Raw genomic sequence first — 7,614 nt, 5'->3', positions numbered from 1 at the left:
GTGGCGAGGGACCATGCACACAATGCCATACGAGTGGTGACAAAGAACGTAAACCCAACTGGACTCTAAGTGTGCTGTGTCGGACGCTACACGTAGTATCCGACAACCACAACAGAGGATCCGTACTCCTACTAACTCCTCCTCCACCTTTGAGATGATTGCTCCAACTACATATATAGCTATAGCTATAAAGAAAGTTTTGCTGATGGATGGATGGATGGATAGATGGATGGATGGATAGAGAAGAGTGTGACCCAAAAGAGAGAACAAGGATCAGACAGTCACGTAGGTGTGGAACCCTCGATTCCAACTTATGTTGGTTATGGCATTAGCAAAGAGGCACTGCTTGATAGTGTTGAGTGTTGGAATGGGGCCCCTCCCCATTTTATGATGATGCAGGACTTGGTGTAGGTGAACATTTAGGTGGGGGTGTTTAAATGAGTTCGTTAGCTAAGAACTCTCTAAAATACATCAAGATTTAGATATTCATCTGTACTATGTACAGATATTTTGCTTTGATTTTCTACTGCCATATATTATTAGATTATATTTAACTTTGTCAGATCCTGGGAGTTTTCTCATCACAATAGTTTTACATTTGAAATCAGAAGTAACTCTTAGGAAAATTTATCTAAAGCAATCTACATTGTTTTTCTTTATTATATATCATTCATATTCTACTGTATATTTTATTTTATTTTTAATGCCCCAAAAACATCTTGGGTTAGCTTTAACCTAGTAGTAGCTACGTATAATGTAATAGAGAGAGTATTTATTTACTTTGAAAATAATAAACTAAAATATCTAAAGTATTCCTGATCATTTGATTGGCTCCTCTTTTATTTTTATCTTAACCTTAAAATTGTTTACTCAAGGTTACTAAGATCATTTTATATCTATAGTTATATAGTTTTATCCAAAATCATTTCTTGTTTAGAAAACTAATGTCAGCAATATGTTACTGCAGCATTAAGAACAAAATATAGAGTCAAAATATCGAATAGTAAATATTTTATACAATAGAGTATGAATGATAATACAAACAAAATGTAAGGCTTGAATAAGGTGTAAACTAAAAAAATAAAAGATGAGAAGCTGTGTTAAATGAAACTAGCTAGAGCCAATTTTAACAGCCTAAATTTTATTATTGAATCAAAATTAAATAGGCCACTTAAAAGAGAGAAATAAAAAAGAAAAATTGACTAATTTATCTTTACCCAAGTAAAAGGGCCATCAGTACTTTTAATCAGTTATAGAGTATTACTTAATTCCAACGGCTGGGTCAGGAAAGAGAAATTAACTATTAGTATATGTATTGAATCATTGATAATTATGATATATCATAGTATAGTTTTGTTTTCCTAATCTCAGTGATTTCAAGTAAGATATTGTTGGCCTAACTAATAATGATCACAAGTAACACCCAGCCACAGACTGTGGAATTGCGTCGCTTTCCATGCACCTTGCCTACCATCTTCCAATCACATCGCCACCTCATATTTGTTGTACTTGTTTTTCACATCAAAACATTAATGCTACTCCATTGCTGGTTAATTGCAATAATTCATTACTCTTTTCAACGTCCATTCCCTTGTGAATCTCATGGCATTGATTTGAAAAAAGATATGTAACAATACCTAATGCTTTTTGTGACCTTTTCTTCTCTTCCATGAAGTATCTTGTACTATGGAGATGACCCAGGTATTATTCTTAGTACCTATAAGGTTTTGATGCCCATCTTTTGAGATAATACATTAAAAAATATATAAATAAAGTAAAGATACATAACCAAGATGGCATTCCTAAATTCAATTGATTATCTACTATATCTTTTGGTCTTATGAATTAACTATATAATATATGTAGATAAAGATGAAACTGTTAAAAGTGCTCATGTTATACAAGTGTTCTAGAGTTCTATTATGTTCTCACTCACTTTTTAAAAAAATTTGATAATAATACACTGTCTTGAGATATATTTATTTTAATCCTATGACAGTTTTTTTAGGAAGAGTGCAACTAAATAATAGCCTTACTTCCTAATAGGGGAGACGAGGGAAGTAAAGCGATCTTAGAAGATAGTTCCTACATAACTTGCTTTTTAATAAAAACTTATTACTTTTCTAGTGTTTGGTAAGACTGAGTGTGAGCGTGGAGCTATGTGTCTTTTATTTTTAGTTATTAATTGAAAAGAAATGTAGCTCCAGTTCCTTCGGAAATGGTAAGATCTTGAGCTATTCCATCCCAATAGCGTATATTTGGAGAGGCAGGTGATAGGGAGGTGCGATAGGCTTAGATCAGATGCAAGCAAGCTCAGTCTCAATCTGCGCATTAGAGAAGGGGGGAGTAAGAGGGGGGTTGGCGCTTCGGTCAAGAGGCTAGCTAGCGTCCCTGGGTTATGGGTACTAGTGGGTGTTTTACCGGTTGACAAAAATTTAAAAAAAAAAATAGAAGTTAAATGTTTAAAAGAAAATTAGAAGGTTTTGTTTACATCTATAGCCCTCTAAAGTTTTTTTTTTTTTTTTTTGTATGCATTTCATTTGAAATTTCATATTTATGGTTATGGCATATTTATCCTTCACGTTAATTTTTAACAATTATAAGTTAAAATCTTTAATACTTAAAAGTATAAAAAGACATAAATATAATTAATAGAAGAGAGTGTAAAAATTAAAAATAATGGTATATTTGTTTTTATTTCAAATTGATGAAATTTTAATGATGAGTTTGGTTTTCTCCTGGACATCGACTTCTAATTTGCAAGTGAGGAAAGATCTATGAAAGTTCATCTGTTGGCTCATCGGTGACGATCAGTATATTTCATTTGGTCACCTGTTGGCTCATCTATGAAAGGTTGTTTGGAAGTTGAATAAGAGCGTTCATTTCTACAAAGTCTGCTCCTAAAATTATCCCTAATGGAGATTGAGAGAGCTCATTCTTAAGCCAGGTCAACAACAATTTGTGGAAGATCATTTGCAGCATAAGAGGTTATCGTGTCTAAACATTTTTATGGAGGTGCTTTGCAGGGGCTCTTCCTATTCTGCTCTTCTTCAACAACGCCTCCTGACCATCAATGACACTTGCTCCTTGTGCAACTGTGCCACAAAGTTAATAGACCATTTGCTTAGGTTTTAACTTTGCTAGAGTTGTTTAGTTTGTTGGCTGCCTCACTCATAGATTAGGCAATATACCATCTAGATTGGATACGTGGATTATTATTGTGCATTCTCGCCTTTTTACTAATCAACTCATTTATGCTTTCTTCGCCCTCTAGGCAATCTGGAAGGCAACGAATAATTAGATATTTAAATAATAATCATTCTCTTTCATGCAGTAACTAAGATGGTTGCTCACTTGTTAAAGGATAACCCTCATCCACTATAATCATCCCTTCTCCGTAACTTCCCACTCTCCTCGTCCCAATTCTCTATAAATGACTGCATTTGCTGGGATGATGCCTCTTGGAAAAGCTCATATGTGTGTGAAGCAAGAATCCACTTGATCAAGTATTCCTCTTATTTTTGCCTCTATAAAGCAACCTTCATATAGCATTGTGACAACACCTTGATTGGGGAAGTTCTCTCTTTCTGAGTATGTAGAAGCTCATCTCGTTGCCTAGCAACTCAAGTCTTTGGAATTTCAGCGATTATCTTCAAGTCATTAATGTTCTCTATGGTGTATGACATGTTAAGTGGTCTATCTTTAGTATTATCAACATCTGCTCAAATTGTTTTGGTATTATCCCTACAGTTAGAGTTTTACATACTAGCAAAAGTAACAACTCTATTTCTCACTCTCTTATTGGTTTTGTTCTACGCGAGGGTCGTGATATAGTGTTTTGAACCCACCTCTTGTACCTAATCTATACTTTATTTAATGTGATGTCTCTATGGACTTTAAAGTAAAAAAAAAAAATCAACAATTTCAACAAAATAGATTTTTGTATTTCAACAATTTTCATATTTTTAGAAATTTAGCAAATAATAATTTTAGATTTTGATAAAATTTAGAATTTGATGATCATCAAATACCAAGAATAAAGAATTCGAACAACCCAACCGGATGAAAACAAACGTCATAGAAATCCAACAATGGAAAACTCATGCAAAAATTTATAGATAATGCAAAATCTAAAATCCAAGTGAAGGAATCTGTTAAGCACATGATATAACAATTATTTTGTAACATGATAAAATTATAAAAACATCAAACCATAAGGTAAGATCAATAAAATCCACTGAGTGGATCAAAATTTGTCAAGATCATAGGATGTATCAATGAAATCTGCCTAAAGAAACAAAAGACTGACAAAAGAAATACGATAAAAAGGGGCCAAATTGTAAAAACAATAAAATCCACCAAAAAATTTAAGACAATAATATATCCAAATCATAAGATGCTCTATAAAAACTAATAAGGCCAAAAGAATACGACATAAAAATTAGTCAAAAATCTCATTCTAGGGTTAAAAGATTTTCAGAAAGCTCTCCTTTACTGAATAAATCTAAAATTGGATCACTCAAATACACCACTCTCATGTGAGATTTTTCTAAAATATCTTAGGAAATTTTAAGGGAAATAGGCTTACTAGACCAATTAGGTTTAAAGATATAAAAAGAAAAAAATATATAAGTCAAAATCAAAAATCAAAATCAAAATCAAATTTGTTTAGGAGAACATGTCTTAATTAGGTAGCTCATTTATTAGTCTTAATTTAGATATCTTGAACTAGACTAAGGTATAGTATAGTGTTTGATTAACTAGCTCATTTCTTAGTCTTAATTTAGGTACCTTGAACTAGACTAAGGTATGGTCTTTGATTTTGGATTATGCTAAGAATGTATATACTTGTCGTATGAAATGAAAAAAGTGAAAAAGGTGTTGATTTTGAAGAAAAATAAATGATATATAAATTTGATGAATGAAAATACATTTATCATGTCATGAAGGTGGTTATTATTATAATATACAAATATTATATGGTGTATTATAATATATAAATATTATTATATTATAATAATATAATATTTGATTAAATATATTTTACACCCTTGTATTTATGCACAAAATCACTTTATCCTTCATATACTTCAAAAGTTGCAAACAAATCCCTATATTTATGACTAAAGTAAGGCTATTAGTTTATTCAATAAATTTAACTAAATAATGTTAAAGTAATTAAATATCCTTATCGTGTTTGTTAGAGAAGACATGCAGATTGTGAGATAATACAGCTAAATGACCAAAATAGCCATGGTGCCTAGTTAAATTTAATAGAAGAACTAATAGTTTCACTTTAGTCATAAAAATAGGGATTAGTTTGAGACTTTTTGAAGTTGAGGGAGGTAAAGTAATTTTAGATATAAGTACAAAAGATAAAATATATTTAAGTCTATAATATTATAATAATAGGCTATAGAGTTTCTCCGCATTATGCTTTTACATACTTCATATGTATCAAGCTTATTAATATTATATAATTTAGAAGCTTACTCATATTTGTCTTCCTTTGTTTACTCAATCTTCTTAGTTGTTACTTTGGCCTAGTATCTACTTCATTTTCTTCATCGTAATTCTTGCCATCTTGTATGTTGTGATGCACTTTGCTAGGATATGGACTTGTGTTTCTCTTTCTGTTCTCATGTGAGTGCAATTTTTGTAATGACAAATTAGTGATTAAAATCATATGTATTAGAGTTGTGCAATTTAGATTCAAGTGTATGGTCAAATCGTATGGTTTCTAGATGATAAGATTGAGTAAAAAAAATTAAACAAATATGTGAAGAAAACCTTTCAACATGTGATCATTAGAATCTCATTCGAAGGTGGCCAGCACTTAAAATACTTAAGCAACGTCTAGACTACATACATAGGACAATAAAAGAAATATAAATTTCTAATCTCATCTTATAAAAGTTCTCTAGTTTCTCCACAGAATAAAATTTCTATTTAGTGTGAGAAGAGCTTCATCATAAATTTGATCACCTGAGCTATATCTGAGGATATTCCAGAAATGTTCAAGGAGTTGAATCATTCATTGATTCGTCACTCATGCTTACCGAAGAGAAGAGAGGCTTTCTACCTTACAATAATAGTTAATCAGACTACTCTTATTCAAAGAGATTAATTAAACACCACTTACTACACTGGAGCATCAGCTTCGGAGGAGTTGTAAGTAGTCTCTTCCTGTTCCTATGTAGCACTAATGTAAGTACTTCGAGAAGTACAAATATTCCTTCCAAGCTTGCTTTCAATAACTTGAGGGGCTTCAAAACTTCTTGGTCATAAGGTACGTACAGCCATATGTACCTCTAAATGTAGTTCTTTGGCATTAAACTTGGACTCTTCTTATGATATTTGATGTGTATTCCGGAACAGCCTGCAGTCAACCCACACTATATCTTCAGGAACTCCGTTACTTTTAGGTTGTCATAGATCACATGCCCCTAAAGAGTTTTACTTAGGAGAGGGGGGCTAAATTTGTAAAAATAAATATATATTATGGGAGTAAATCAAAAAAAAGTTTCAATAACAATATAAAAATATAATTTATCAAAATAAAATGAAATAATTAGGTACCCATTATCTATTTTAATCATTTTTGCTACTTGTCTTGATGTATAATTAAAGCCTTGTTCTGATTTTTCTTCTAGTACTAACATTTTATAATGAATAGCCTGGGAAAATAAAATACTTTTTGTCTTTAATTTAATAACTAAAACTATGTTAATGATTGAAACTATATTTAATCAGGATATAGAAACAAATGTGTCATGACGTGTTTAAAGGCGACTTGTTTGTCGTAGCTCAGAGTTCTTGGCACAACTCACCGTCCTCCAGTTGTATCCAGGCTCAGAATGGACGACGCTATTCACTGCAATCGTCTTAAACGTGTCTACTTTCAGTTGTGGAGCATCCACATGTTGCCTTCTCCATCGTTACGGTGGGTTGTAAAAAAATGGCAACAGAGGATGTTAGATTAGATCCGGTCAAAGCACCACCACCAAAGTGTAAAAAGGAAAAAAAAAAAAGAAAAAAAAAAGAAGGAAATTTAAAGGACCCACTTCCTTAGGTTCAAGGGCCTGTCTTTAAGCTGTACTACATTGGCCTGTCTTTGAGAAGCAAATGTAACTAAGTTAATCACCCGAAAGATTAAGGAGAATTTAAATAAAAAATTAAAAACAGGGGAGATGATTCTCTAATATAGTTTTGGGATAATTAGACTCTAAATCTTTCTTTAAACTCCTAAATTTATTAACCATATTTATAGACTTTGAAGACTATTTTATTTATGTTGATGTTAAGATAATTATTTGATAATTTTTATTTACACTGTTAGATGTAGAAAATATTAGGTAATTAAAGGGGACACATACAGAGATAATCAAAATGATCAACTAAATCTTGGTTGCAAATTGATCAAAAGTTTATGACTGTGGCTTCCTGTTTCCCCTCTCTAAATTGTTGAAAGATTTGGTGATGTTATCAAACTTTGTATAAAAACCCGAAACAAAAGCAAAGTGGACAAGATGTTGCTTTTTTTGCATTTTACCAGCATAGATTTTCTTCTGATTATAGAGAACCTCCAATTTTCCATATACTATAATATATTGT

Source organism: Typha latifolia, chromosome 6 (genome assembly GCF_019914945.1).
Source record: "Typha latifolia isolate L0001 chromosome 6, TyphaL0001v2, whole genome shotgun sequence".
NCBI lineage: Eukaryota > Viridiplantae > Streptophyta > Magnoliopsida > Poales > Typhaceae > Typha > Typha latifolia.
Note: the sequence above shows the minus strand (reverse complement) of the source record.